The sequence below is a fragment of the Podarcis pityusensis genome (assembly GCF_964106645.2).
Source record: "Podarcis pityusensis genome assembly, chromosome: 2".
Classification (NCBI taxonomy): Eukaryota; Metazoa; Chordata; class Lepidosauria; order Squamata; family Lacertidae; genus Podarcis; species Podarcis pityusensis.
The window spans coordinates 125,415,679-125,430,620 of NC_138029.1; the positions used below are offsets into that span (position 1 = coordinate 125,415,679).

At 42.6% G+C, this 14,942-nt stretch overlaps 1 pseudogene across 1 annotated transcript; it reads left to right on the forward strand.

Moving 5' to 3' along the window:
• Positions 1–196: 196 nt before the first annotated feature.
• Positions 197–11,641, forward strand: LOC308465605 (vomeronasal type-2 receptor 26-like; annotated as a pseudogene). The gene is made up of 6 exons: positions 197–405; positions 1,050–1,341; positions 4,057–4,845; positions 8,133–8,358; positions 9,040–9,166; positions 10,743–11,641. The product of its transcript is annotated as a vomeronasal type-2 receptor 26-like (transcript).
• The last annotated feature ends 3,301 nt before the right edge of the window (positions 11,642–14,942 follow it).

The following is a 14,942-nucleotide window of genomic DNA, read 5'->3' on the forward strand; positions in this document are numbered from 1 at the left end:
AGAGATTGCACCCTCTCACCACCTTGGTGCAAAATAGATGCTCCACCACTGAACCATCACCCTATAGCTCTGAGACCAGAGCTGGATTTGTCAGTTCACTGCAATCTCTGATTTGCAAGAACCTTGGGGCTTATTGAGACCAGCAGCTAGTGTTGGGTGGGACAGCTTCAAGGAAAGCGTAGCAGGTAGATCCAGAATGATAGCACTGCTTCTGCTGCTGCCTCTTGCAACCAATGGGATTCAGCTGAGAGGAAAATGCCCACTGAAGCAGATCAAGGAGCAAATATTGCCTGCAAATTTTTACTGGCTAGCAGACCACCTCATTAGTGGAGTCACATCTCCAAGGCTATTTAATGATCAGCCTCCTTTCACCTTTTCCAACACCCCCGTCAGCAAACTAGAGATGTAAGTAATGATGCATTGATGTATTTTTGCTTCCTATCTACTCTCCATTTCCTGTGATAAACTTGTTTCCCGATATACTTGAAAATGTTCATTTCATTTCATTCATTTATTTAAAGAATTCTATGTGTCTGTTCAGTTGTGGGAAAGCCATGTTTCAAAGCATTTTATAATGTATTTTATGTAATTAGTAGTAGTTTTCACATGTACTGCTCTCCAAAGCATAACTTGTTTTCTAAAATGTAGGAAGTGTTGAGGGATGTTGTGGGTTGTATTTTTGGTTTCTATGGAAGCCGCCCAGAGTGGCTGGGGAAACCCAGCCAGATGTGCGGGGTACAAATAATAAATTATTATTATTATTATTATTTATTTGAGTTGCAGTTTTTCTGTCGTAAATAAAATGGGAACACAATTCTTTTCCCCATGCACAACAAAATCTATGCAATTGCAAATTGACAATGTTGACTGTGCTTCCCTCCATCCTCCTTCCTTGCAAATATACTGCAGATACAGGTACAGGTTTACCTATGTCTCACTTTGCTCTACCTCCTGGTCCCTTTTCCAAGTTGCTTTGATTAATACAAAAAAGAATGTGGCTTTCATTTTCACTGAATTGAGGCTGACTGTGTGACACACTTTTTTCGCAGCTGGGTGGATAAGAAGAACTCACACGTTATTTCCTTCTCCCTTGCTCTTCAGGATATTAATCATAACCCCAGCATCTTACCCAACATCACCCTGGGCTACAGCCTATATGATAGCTATTCTGAGGGAAGACTGACTTCTGACTCCATGACAGACCTGCTTGCTGGTGGGAAAATCAATATTCCAAACTACCGCTGTGGGAAACAGAAAAGCCTGCTAGCTGTTCTTGAAAAGAGTGAATTTGACATCTCCACACACATTGCAAGCATGTTGGGCATCTACAAGATCCCACAGGTAATCAATGGGTCCAAGTGAAACACACCTGGCAACATTAACCACCTGGTTGTTGTTGTTGTTGGCATCTGTCTGTCTTGAAAGACAATGGAGTGTGTCTCTGGGATGAAGTCAAACCACTATGTTAGCACTATCAAAGTGATGTCCACAGTGCACAAGCCTAGGCAGTGGGTACAGAAATCCTGGGCTGCCCAGATGACAAGACCTCCCTCTCAGCCTCACTGCTATGGTCCAAAGAAAAGCAGAACAATACATTTGGCACAAGCTTGGCTGCAGGATTTTCTGGAAGGAGGCAAACAAAGCACCACTCAGCTGACTTAGATTTGTGCAGTGTTTACTCCTTTTCTTTTTAAATAATTTTTTATTAACACGCCAATCACATCACATTAATTCCAAATCACATTAGTTCCAAATTACACAGCCAAATTTTAAAATTTTTGTTGGGGGTACCCATACTTAGTGGTCCGAAAGGGATCCAAACATCTCTCTTGCTGCTGCTTTAATGTACCTTCTCTTTGTTGTTTTCCTCATCTTCTTGTTGTTATCATATATTCCTTTCTTTGTGATCTCTGATAGTCTCCACAAGTGGGTTGAAAACAAACGTTGTTATATCCTGTGTGGATTTTACACTCCTCCAAGAGCCATATCAAAAAGAAAAAAACAGACGCCATTTCCGCACATCCGTACAAAACCTTCCCACAGTCTGTCCGTTGATTTCCACAGGTCTACCAGTCTCTCATCAATTTTCTCAGGGGGCCCTGCCAGGTCCAACTCACATTCCGATATAGTAACAAGCCATGGTCCTCCTCCCCCTCGTCCTCCTGTAGGCAGGCCTGCCATAATAAATCTCTTTTTATTGCTGCGTCACACAGAACTTTCATTCCTTCCCGATCTTCCCACCAGCCATGTCTTTGATTAGCAATTTAATTCCACACATTTCTTAATCCTCCTGCTTGTGATCAGTAATTGCAATGATTCCTTTCGGGGGGGGGTGTATTAGGTACTCACATAAGACAAAAAAAGAAAAGTTCCCCCCCTCCCCTGTGCATGTTTACTCTTTAGCCTTTTCTTCACCCAGATGTTGGAGGGTATGAAGAATTATGGAACTGAAGTGAAAAAAGATTTAGAAATTTGGTCAAATTTGAAGCTTTCACTGCTAGGCCGTATTGCTGCGATAAAATGAATTAGAAACAGAACTGTTAGAACCCAAAACTAAGATTTTGTTAAAGATGTATATCTTGCTGTTGAAATGGAATACTCAGGAAGAAACGGTGAAATCTGCTATGATTAAATGGGCACAAGATGTTGGACATAACATAATGATGGCTGACTGGGAACAGTTATGGACCACAGATATGAAGTTTACGGCATGTAATGCCTTAAGAGAGAATATTATGAAAATGATATACAGGTGGTACATGACACCAGTCAAGCTTGCAAAAATCTACCATTTGCCCGATAATAAATGCTGGAAATGTAAAGAAACTGAAGGTACATTCTTTCACCTTTGGTGGACGTGCCCAAGGATTAAGGCTTTCTGGGAGATGATATATAATGAAATGAAAAAGGTATTTAAATATACCTTCTTGAAGAAACCAGAGGCCTTCCTCCTGGGCATAGTCGGCCAATTGGTGCCAACGAAGGGCAGAACTCTCTTTATGTATGCCACAACAGCAGCAAGAATACTTACTGCAAAGTACTGGAAGACACAAGATTTACCCACTCTGGAAGAATGGCAGATGAAGGTGATGGACTATATGGAACTGGCGGAAATGACTGGCAGAATCCGAGACCAGGGAGAAGAGTCGGTGGAAGAAGATTGGAAGAAAGTTAGACTATTTACAGAAATACTGCAAAATTAATGAATGTTAGAATGATGACAGAATGAAGTTAAGTGGTTTTAGCAGCAATGTTATAAAGATGTATGTAAAAATGGATTGTTAACAGGTGAAAATCTAAAGTTATAATATATTAAGTTTAAGGATTAAGATAAAAACAAAGAGGGAAAGGAATTGCTGAATTAACTAATTGAACTGGAATACAAAAAAGGGAGGTGAGAGGACGTCAGGGAAGCAAGGAAATGAAGTGTAAGATATGAAAAATTGATTTGTTTTTAAGTGTTTTTTTATCTTTTTTCTGTATTTGGTACTTTGTATTTTTTCTCTTTTTTCTCTTTCTTTTTTTGTCTTTTCTTTTTATCTGTGTAATTTTTCTTTTCTTTTGAAACCTTAATAAATATCATTTAAAAAAAAAAGAGAGAACAGACAGGCCCCTTTCCTACTGTCTTTCTAGGGTCTATGCAAATCTTTTCTCTTTTTCCGCTCCCCCCCCTTCCTTTCCTTTCTTTACAACAGGCCTTTTAATTGATGTTTGATTATAGAGTTTTACCATCTTGATTGGTTTTTATTGGTTCTTTTTTAACTGCATAGAGAATTTTGCCAATAATAATAATAATAATAATAATAATAATAATTTATTATTTATACCCCGCCCATCTGGCTGGGTTTCCCCAGCCACTCTGGGTGGCTTCCAACAAAATACTAAAATACAATTAATCAGTATAATAATTGCTTATTTTTAAATACTACTAATAATATTGTTTTACTTCCAAAAAATGGTGAGGTTTGCACTAAATCTGTCAGCATCCTTCACATAGACGTATCGGGTCTTAATGCTGAAAAACAAGCCATCAATCTCTTTCCCTTTCCTCACCAGCTCAGTTATGGCTTTGTTCTTACTGATAAATTCCAGTCCCCTTTTGTCTACCGGATGGTCCCAAACCAAGAAACGCAGTACCAGGGGATGGTCCAACTCCTCCTACATTTCAGGTGGACGTGGGTCGGCCTCTTTGCTCCAGACAATGACAGTGGAGAAAGGTTCCTGAGTACTTTTACACCTCTGATGAACAAAAGGGAAATTTGTGTTGCCTTCACACAAAGAATACTACAAGATACTTGGCTGTGGATACCCCATGAACCACCTGCCATGTGGAGACAAGCCCATGTATTTGTTTACTTTGCAGATTCTCAAAGTGGAGTTTTTATCATCATAGAGGTACAGTCCTTACTGGAAAGGATACAAACTGGGGGGAAAGTCTGGGTAACCACAGGTCTTCAGAACAAAATTTTCCTATGTGATATTCACTGCTTCCAATATGCCCATGGCTCTTTGTCCTTTGTAATGAAGACCAAAAAAAGGATGAAGAAGGACTACTATGGGCCAATGTCCTTGGCTAGTCAACAGTATTCAGAAGAAGCATTTGATTGTTCCTATTCCAAGCATGCCTTGTCTGTGAGGGGTATGACCAAATGCAGAGAGAAGGATAACGTGAAGATGCTGCCCCAGGAAGAGATTGAAAGAATCCTGTCCCAAGACAGCTATGTGAACTACTTGAGTATCCAAGCTGTGGCTCAGGCCTTCAATGCTGCATATTCATCCAGGTCAAAGAGGATGTCGATTGTGGATGGAGGCAGCATGGAACTTCAAAAGCTACAACCATGGCAGGTATGTTGTTTTCCTTTTACAAACTGGAATTTATTGTTCCTGCTCTGGAATCACCATGATAGGATCATCTGAATCTGTCTTGAACTGCGTCAGAACACTGGTTAATATTGTCTACATTGACTGACTGGCCATTGGCATTGTTTTCACCTGCTGGCAGAAGTCAGTCAGAGCTTCTTCCATCCAGGTTTCCAGGGGAAGGGAATTCTACATGAGTTACAGATAGAGCACAACAGAATTGGCCCATCACTGTTCGGCAGGTCTAGCCTACAGATTCAGGCTATATTCCTGCAGACAAAAGTATCATCCAATGATTTGCAGGCAGCAACTTATAGACTGACTTGAAAGGCAGCAACTCATAGAGATGGAAGTGGAGCTCGTTGGACCAATGCTCTGATTCAACAGTTATCTACTTCTTAGCAGCCTCCTATACTGCATTGTTTGGGAATCCACAAAAGGTCTAAACATGTGGAATCTAGATCTAATATATGGTTACCCGATGTCTCTGTTTTCCCCGGACACTCCCTGGATTTACAAATATGTCCCTAGACAAAATCTGTCCCCGGAATGTCCCCGAATTTCATTTAATGTTCCCAGATTTATATTTTAAGTGTTGTAGATTTATTAGTAGGGAATGAATGTTGCGTGATTGGTTCAATGGCAGAAGACACATTATATGGGGACTTCTAGCGAGGCAAAATGGCGGGCGCCACGGCAACGAGCAGCTCCTGAAGCCAGCCAGTGCCAACTGCGCTACCATGCTGGCTCCGGGCTGCTGACACTGACACTGCCGCTGCCGCTGCCACTGCTGAGGGGGAACAGGATGCCTGGGGTGTCAACTGGGGGAACTGCTGACCCCCCCACGACCCAAATCGAGATGGGAGCGAGGGTACCCGTCCACGCGGTCTACTGCCCAGTGGTGCTCCGGGGCCAGGAAAACCCCGGAGCCGATGTAGGGAGAAGGAGGAGAGGAGAAGAAGAAGGAAGAGAAAGAGGAAGGAGAAAGAAGAGGGGAGCCCCGACTTTGTCACACCACTGCTGCCGCTGAGGAGAAGAGATAGGAGAGCACCAGGAGGGCAAAGACACGTGGCTGAGCCTAGGCCTGACCTGAGCCTACTCCATGGTGGCTAGTGCTCCAAGAGAGGAGGCTGGGGCACAGAGGAAGGCCGCACGACAGAGGAGACCACAGAAGAGAGGATATTACTTCTTAATTATTATTTTTAAATAACTTTTTAAATAACTTTTTTTCTCTTTTCAAAAAAAAAAAACTGTCCCTGGATTCTTTGAAAAAAATCTGGTAACCTTAAATTAATATGAATATTAGGAATTACTTTTTACAAAATGTAACAAAAACACTTAGGATTAGATACTACCATATTAAACTGTTATTAGCAATACTCTTGAAAGCTTTTGTCTTCCAGTTAAAATCACACTTCTGTGTTATACGCTGGGCTGCCTCTGAAGACAATTCAGAATCTTCAGAAGATTCAGACTTCGACCATCATGTTGTTCACAGGGACAACACTGTTTGAGCATATTACACCGATCCTGGTCCAACCACACTGGCTGCCAATAATTTTCCAGACCCAAGTCAAAGTCGAACTTTGGCAGACAGCAGTCTTAAACACTCTTCAGAAACTGGGCCTTGCTTCTCAAACCCTCATAACTATGGGCCTGGGCCAAGCTAGATCTGTGGTTCGGCAAAGAATCATGGACACAGAGAGACAACAGGACTGTACAAGGGTCCCCGATTATAAAATAATAGAAAACGGGAGATACATAGCCGCTCCAGCAACATATCTCTATTTCCTCGCATCCAGAAATGCAAGAAGGGCTTTCACTCTTGCTAGAAGCTTGGCCTTGCCCTCACCGGTTCTGGAAGGTTCCTATAGAAGAGTCCTGTATGCACAGAGACTTTGCGCCTGCCCATTAGGGGAAATAGGAAGCCCTGAACATGTATTTTTTGTCAGTATATGGAAACATCACCGCTGCAGACAGACAGTTTGTTGACGAAACATGATGTGCTTATCTGTGGGAAAGAAGAATTTCCCAGGAAGTTCACAAGCTGGATAAGTCTTTGTGAAGAGTGTAACTTGAAACCCTCTGACTGCTCATGTTCAGGAAGTTTGTCTGACTTGCTGGAAGAGCTGAACTGAAAGGATGTGTTTTTCTCTAGTGCTGTAATGTCAGAAATAAAAGCATGTAAATAGATTTCTGACTTATTTTCTTTCCCCTGCGGAAGCAGGAGAGGGGTTGTGCATTTTACCCACGCTTGGGAAAATGTCACCTATTAAAATCTCCCTGGTCTGTCCGAGATATCAGCCAGAGGAGGTTACCGGTAAGCAAGCTCCGAGGACAGTGAGAGGGGCCAGCCTATATGGAGGGGGCTTGCAAATCGACATTTTTTAGATGTCCTTTTTATGCTGAGATTGACACCATTGATGCTTTGCTGAAGAGGCTCGCTGATCTTTCAGACAAGTCTAAACCTAATTTTCTCCTCTTAGGCAAAGACCATAAGACGACCTGGCTGGTAGCCAGATTCTGCGCCCAGATTTGTAGGCACAGATCATCCTCTAGAACAGCCTTTCTCAACCTGTGGGTCCCCAGATGTTGTTGAACTACAACTCCCATCACCCCTAGCTAGCAAGGCCAGAGCTCAGGGATGATGGGAGTTGTAGTCCAACAACATCTGGGGACCCACAGGTTGAGAACCGCTGCTCTAGAATAAAATAGCTTACTAGCAAAAAGCTGGAGTCGCCCTTTGGGGTGCCTCAGGGTCAATTTTTATGGTAGCCCAAATCTCAGTTGTACAGGTGTATGTATATATCTCAATTTTAACTTATGAACTATTGCTTCAATCTGCTCTAATTGTATATTTTATCTTTATGAATGCTGTTTTTATTGTGTTATGTGAGCTGGTCTTTGACCGTAATAAATTATCTATCAAAGTCCAACTTTGACCTATAAAGCCTTAAATGGTTGAGGACCAAAATACCTTAAGGACCATCTCTCAGACCTTGATTTCATAATCTGAGACCCTGCTGCAGTGGCTCCCATTTTATCCCTCCAAATCAACCTTTCCTAATATATGTAGTGATGTTGATTTTCGTCACCCCCAAAATTTTTGAAGTTGATTGAGGGTGTCTAATAATCTAGAACAGTCAGATGGTTCCAAATGAGAAATACAGTGGTTGTTATTCAGAGAAGATCAGGATGCAGAGAGAACATGAAACCATGTTACATAATTCAGCCCTGCTTACTCATTGCTGGATTTTCCTCTGTCATTCTAGCTTCATCGTTTCTTGAAAGAAGTCCAGTTCTAATACTTCAGCTGATGGACAGTACTTAGATGAGAATGGGGCACTGGCCATTGACTTCGATATTGTGAATTGGGTGCTGTTTCCTAATAACTCTCATGATAGAGTGAAAATTGGGAGAATAGAGAGACAAAAGTCCTCAAATCTGAAGTTCACCATTAACCCAGAAGCAATTGTGTGGCCCAAGCTATTTAAGAAGGTAGGAAAGATTGGATCTGTCATTTTATTAACTATGACATCAGCTATGCTCTAATAACATTTTGAATAGTACATATGAGGCTTTGACTGCAAACTTGTGGGCACTTCTCTGGAGCTAAGTCCCACTGAGTTTAATGGAACCTGCTCTTCAGGAAACTTGTATAAAATTTCAATGTAAATAGGAGATTTTCCAAACACATTTCCCCAACTTGGTGCCCTCCAAATATTGTGGACTACATCTCCCATGCACTCCAGCCAGCATTGTGCAAAGATATCAGAGGAGCAACAGCTTGGGTAAAGCTGGAGTATAGTAAGGCATTCCACATTTGTTTGGGCATAGAGACATGGCACACAAGCAAACTGGACACCAAATTAGGTGGTCTTTGGAAGCAACACCAATGACTCCATTGGCAGATGTGATGGCAGCAGATGGACGACTTGTTTTATTGCTGATCTTCATACGATGGTTTATGCCAGGCTCGAAAAAGGTGTCTCTGCCATGCAGCTCTGCAAAAAAACACAGAAAAATGTAACTGTCCAAAATATGGTCTGGGGTCACCTGAGGTTATCAGAAACAAATATCTCCTCTCCGCGATCCTTCCAAAATTCTATTATCTATGTCCAAAGGTATAAATTCACCTATCACTTTCTCCTTAATGCTCAATTTTCTCTTCATGCCTAGACCGTGCCTCAATCAAGATGCACAGAAAGCTGTCTCCCTGGATATTCCAGAAAAGTTCAGGAAGGGAAGCCGCCCTGCTGCTATGATTGTTCTCCCTGCTCAGAAGGGACCATCTCCACTCAGGAAGGTAGGAGAGGATCTCAGAGAAAATGGCCTTTGATGTGAGGATGGGGCTAATATCTGAGCCACTGCAAAGAAGATGTTAGTAATGGCTAGCTCTGTCACCTGTCAAGTGGGTACCATTGGCATTCTAAGAGAACAATGGAGGCATTCATGATGAGTTCTGGCACTGTCAGGCGTGGACAGTCCTCCTCTCCCTTTGGTAATTTTACAGACAAGAATTAATGAGCAGTTTATAATTTATACTCTTTTTATTCAGTCATCTGGTTGCAAGCAAAGATCCGCATAAGGAGAGCAGTTGGCTACTCTAAATCCTTCCCCTTCTAACCCCCCCCCACGACATCCTGGCACCAACGGGAAGTTCCTCCTGCTCTCTGCATCCTTTGTTCTCTATGGACTTCCTAGTTTGTGGGGAGGGAGGGTCTCCCAGACTCTCCTATGACATCCTTGCTCGCTGTTCCCTCCCTTCTGTTCTTTCCATTATCTCATAGCTAGGTAACTCTGGTCTAATCTGCTTGGTGTCCTGTGTCTCTCCCTCTTCAGAGAGGAGCTGATCTGCCTGAGAACGCATTCCCCAATCCTCTGATTCAGACCATTCGCTGACAGGCACCTCTGTTTCTAGAAAATAGCACTGAAAATGTCACCCCATGAATGAAATGCCCTCTTCAAGGAGGGTCCACCTATTGCCAGCCTGTAAAGGTCAGGGGTCCCTTTACCTTTTTAATGTCCCCACAGCACCAGGAAACTTAATTTGCCCATCTGTTGAGAATTTTTCAGGATTTAATTATGTTAGCTCCTCTACAGAATTTTGTCTTATGGTTTCGACTACATCACCTGTACAGTTTTACTCATGGATAGGTGGAACTTTCTTCCAAATCTATCCATTAATAAAAAGCAACTCGTAAGAAAAATCGAGGATATAAGAAAGGCCTTGTTGCATAGAAAGAACAGCCCTCCAACCCCCATGTGATCTCCAGCAACTAGTATTCAAAGATCACTTCCAATATTGTCAGGTAATCTTCTCCTGGGGAAGATCTTGATGAGTGAAAGGAAAGTGGGCAAGAGAGCCAAGATGTATTGGGTTCACCAAACCTGTCACCTCTAGAGGGTTGTTGTTCTGCCATGGAGTCAGTCAGCACCAGGGCTAGAGAGACCACCTGACTATTTCTGAGAGATCTCCAGTAGTTCAGGAATGGAGGCAGTGCCACACAATAATACTCCTCCGAGTTCCTTGGAAGAATCATAGAATTCTAATGCAATTCATGATTTTAGAAATTATTATTCTAGCTTCAATATATTATAAATAAAGTTGGGGCTTAACACATCTGCTTCTCAATATTCAAACATGACAGGAAGCTGCCTTGATACTGAGTCAGCCTATTGCTCCATTTAACCCACAGTTGTCTAATCGAGGGGTCTATAATTATTTCTGGCCTTGGCACTAGATATTAATTTTTCGAGGTGAATAATAGCAAAATGGGTGCTGCTGCCAAAATGTCTATCACCAAATGCAATAGTGATGTCAGCAAATTTCAGGTGTGTAACTGAAGTTAGGGTACTGAAGTGTGTTTTCCTCTATGCAGATACTGATGAATGCAACAAATGTCCAGAAGATCAGCATCCAAATGAGAATAGACAACAATGTGTCCCCAAAATATTGACCTTCCTGTCCTATGAAGAATGTTTGGGGAGCCTCCTGGTTTCACTTGCTCTCTTCTTATCCTTAACCACAGGCTTTGTCTTAGGAATCTTCCTTAAATACAAAGAAACCCCAATAATCAAAGCCAACAACAGGGACCTCTCCTACATCCTCCTCATCTCTCTACTGCTCTCCTTTTTGTCCTCCTTCCTCTTCATTGGGAGGCCAAGGAACATGACCTGCCTTCTCCGACAAACAGCCTTCAGCCTCATCTTTTCAGTTGCTGTCTCTTCTGTCTTGGCAAAAACCATCACTGTGGTGCTGGCCTTCCTGGCCACTAAGCCAGGGAACAAGGTGAGGAGATGGCTGGGGAAGAGTTTGGCCCACTGCATTGTCATTTCCTGCTCCAGTGTGCAAGTTCTCATATGCAGCACCTGGCTGGGGATCTCTCCTCCATTCCCAGAATTTGACATGAGCTCCCAGCTTGGAGAAATCATTCTCCAATGCAACGAAGGCTCTGTTGGCATGTTTTACAGTTCCCTTGGCTACATGGGCTTCCTGGCTGCCATCTGCTTCACGGTGGCTTTCCTAGCCAGGAAGCTTCCTGGGGCCTTCAATGAAGCCAAGCTGATCACCTTCAGCATGCTGGTCTTCTGCAGTGTTTGGGTGTCCTTTGTGCCCACCTACCTGAGCACTAAGGGGAAATTCATGGTAGGCGTGCAGATGTTCTCTATCTTGGCCTCCAGTGCTGGGCTTCTGGGCTGCATCTTCATTCCCAAATGCTACATTATTATATTGAGGCCTGATTTGAACACAAAGGAGCACCTGACAACAAAAAACTAAATATGACATTTGATCCTTAGTTCTAGGTATATCATAAAATTGTACAGTTGGAAGACCCAGCCACAATCTCAACTGGAGTAAAACTGCTCATTACCCATAGCAGGATTTCATAAGCTGCTTAAGAAGTTGCAAACTGAGTTGTTAAAGTACACAATGAAATTAGCTAAATTAGGGGGGAAATGATATTAAACTAGCTACATAAGAGGTATTGGTAAAAGATCCTATGGGAATCTAATAATAAGAATAAGAATAATTTATTATTTATTTCTCCAGCCACTCTGGGTGGATTACAGCACATATCAAAACATAATCAAACACCAAACATTAAAAACTTTCCAATACAGGGTTGCCTTCAGATGTCTTCTAAAAGTTATGTTGTTCTTTATCTTCTTGACATCTTGGGGGGGGGGGTGCCACTACTGAGAAGGCTCTCTCGGTAGACTCGTAATCTGGTGAACCGGGTTCGTGTTTCCGCTCCTCCACCTGCAGCTGCTGTGTGACCTTGGGCTAGTCACACTTCTCTGAAGTCTCTCAGCCCCACTCACCTCACAGAGTGTTTGTTGTGGGGGAGGAAGGGGAAGGAGAATGTTAGTCGCTTTGAGACTCCTTCGGGTAGTGATAAAGCGGGATATCAAATCCAAACTCTTCTCTTCTTCTCTGCCCTGGTTCCCTGTAACTTCACTTGTTGCAGTGAGGAAACCAGCAAAAGGCCCTCAGAGAGGGACCTCAGTGTCCAGGCAGAATGATTGGGTGTAGATGTTCCTTCAGGTATACATGGCAGAGGCCAGTTCGGGCTTTAAAGTTCAGCACCAACACTTTGAATTGTGCTCAGCAATGTACTAAGAGCCTTTGAAGATCCTTTAGGACCGATGCTATATGGTCTTGGCGGCCACTCCCAATCAACTAGTCTAGCTGCCGCATTGTGGATTAGTTGTAGTTTCCAAGTCACCTTCAAGGGTAGCCCCATGTAAAGCACATTGTAGTAGTCCAAGTGGAAAATAACCAGGGCTTGAACCCCTCTGGGGAGACTGTGGGCAGTTAGGGTCTCAGCCAGTATCTTTAAAAGTTCATACACATTTACAAATAGTTTATGAGAAGAGAGATGATTTTGGCAGGTGATTCTTGATGAGGATGAAAAATGCAAGACTAGGAGAAAACTTAGAATATGGAAGGACTTGACTGAAGTTTTGGTTTTGGACTGGACATTGATTTTACATACTCAGATAAGAGATGAATGGTCCCAGAAAATTAAAGTTGTCAGACTTGTAGATAAAGAGAACTTGGTAAAGTTTTGTGCCATCTACAGAGTATCGTAATGCATGTGATAATGGCCTCATGTAGGCATTTTCTATTTTCTATGCTAACAATTTCAAAGTATAGCACCAAGTGTTTTTAAGTCAGGCGATTGTCTGCTCTTCAGAAATAGCTGCACCTGGGCAGACTCCGTCTCTCTGGAAATACCTTTGCTGCTTTGCATGTGTCAGTTTATATTGATCTCTCGTGCTGTTTCCTTCAGATTTCTTTCCTGTATTACGGACACTAATTCTTGAAGTAAAATCTCCTTTTATGACATTATTTCTGGTGTCTTCCTTTATGATCTTAATAACTGACAAGCCCCTCACCCATCTAGAATCTGTACGATTGCTGCCTGCAGTCAGACATCTCAGTTTGATTAATCCTAAACCATCAGAGGGGTGACCCTAAATGAAAATCCTGCACAACAACAAAAAAGGCCTTCTCCACCATAGCCCTCAATGAGGCTGCTTCAGTAAAGAGAAACTGATAGGGATTAGGAGTGTAACATTGTGTTACAACCATATAAACACAAATTCTGGTGCTAAAAATAAATTCCTGATGTGAGCATGTGCTCAGAAGTATCCTGGGCCTTACTTCTGAATTATGCATTGGGAGAGTGCTGCAGAAATCAGCTCCAGTGTGCTTACAGGCATGCTTTGTGTATCTGTTTGGCTGATGTGAGAACAGGATGCTGGACTACATTAGCCTCATTCATCCCAACACAGGTGCAGGACTCATCTGATGCCCCTCCCCATAGTCATTATTTTGCGCTAGAAGCTTGGGCTTCTAGTTAAAAGCAAATTAGTCCCTGAGATTCTAATAGTGATAGAAGCGGCAGAGTTGAGAATTTCATCTTAACTGGCAGCTCCCATTTTTGGTTGCTTGGCCCACCCGCTTTATCCAGCAGCACAGGTGATAATGGTTGGGTCCAAAAGGGATGCTCAATGCCCAGAATGAAGAAATGGCACCTAGTGGTCAGCAGCAGAACAAGCAGCTTAATGCAGAGCCAAACAGCAATGGCTTTCTCCTCCCTTTAAAGGACCAGGGTGTTTACCATATGAATGTTTACAATAGGTGGTCAATTTTCCAAGGAATGTGAAATGGATCCAAGTCCTGGTTACTGGTCAGATACACAAAAATAAGAGATGGCATGTTCACACCTGATTAAAATCCATTACCTCGGGACAAAGGAGGAAGAATGTGGGCAGATTAGGATGGTCCAACACTGAAGATGTCAGACCCTCCTGCTTGAGGAGACGATGTGTGATAGCACAAGCACACGTGACGTCACCAGTGTGCAGTAGGCTCCCATAATGTCGGGTGGTACTCGGCATGCCTGATTTTGAACTCCCCTTTGGGATTTTTATGTTGCGAGCTGCCCTGGGATCTTTGGATGAAAGACAGTATACAAACCACAACAACGTGTATGTGTAAGCTGGGTAGACCTCATCGAATTCATTGGGATACTGGATAAAAGCTTCAATGGGGCTTCAAAGGGCTGAATGTTGCTGCAATTGTCCATGGAAGCATTATTTCCTTTACAAAAATTTCTCTAGTTCTTGGAATGTATTTGTTGGGCTGGAGAGACATATAGGGGATGCCGGTGGTGTATTAACTACGCTGTTGCCCAGGGGCACCACAGACTGAGATGGCAGAGGTGGTCTCTGGCACGGTTTTGGAGGACCATAGTCATGCAGAACTTGCCATTGGGGCCACTTGGGACTTAATGGCTTCCATGACAATCATTGGACTTACTCAAATGGGTGCACACTTGAATTCAAGATTGGGTTGCTGCAATGCACTTTCTCTGGTTCTTTTATTGAGAGATTCAGTGCTTTTGTTTGTTTTTTAAATTCATTGTGTAGGCCTATCTGTCAGAAAGTTTTTCCTTATGTCTAGTTGGAATCTTGTTTCCTGCAACTTGAAGCCATTGGTTCAAGTCCAACCTTCCAGTAGAAAACAAGCTTGCTCAAAATTAACGAATTTTATAAATATGAAAAGCATA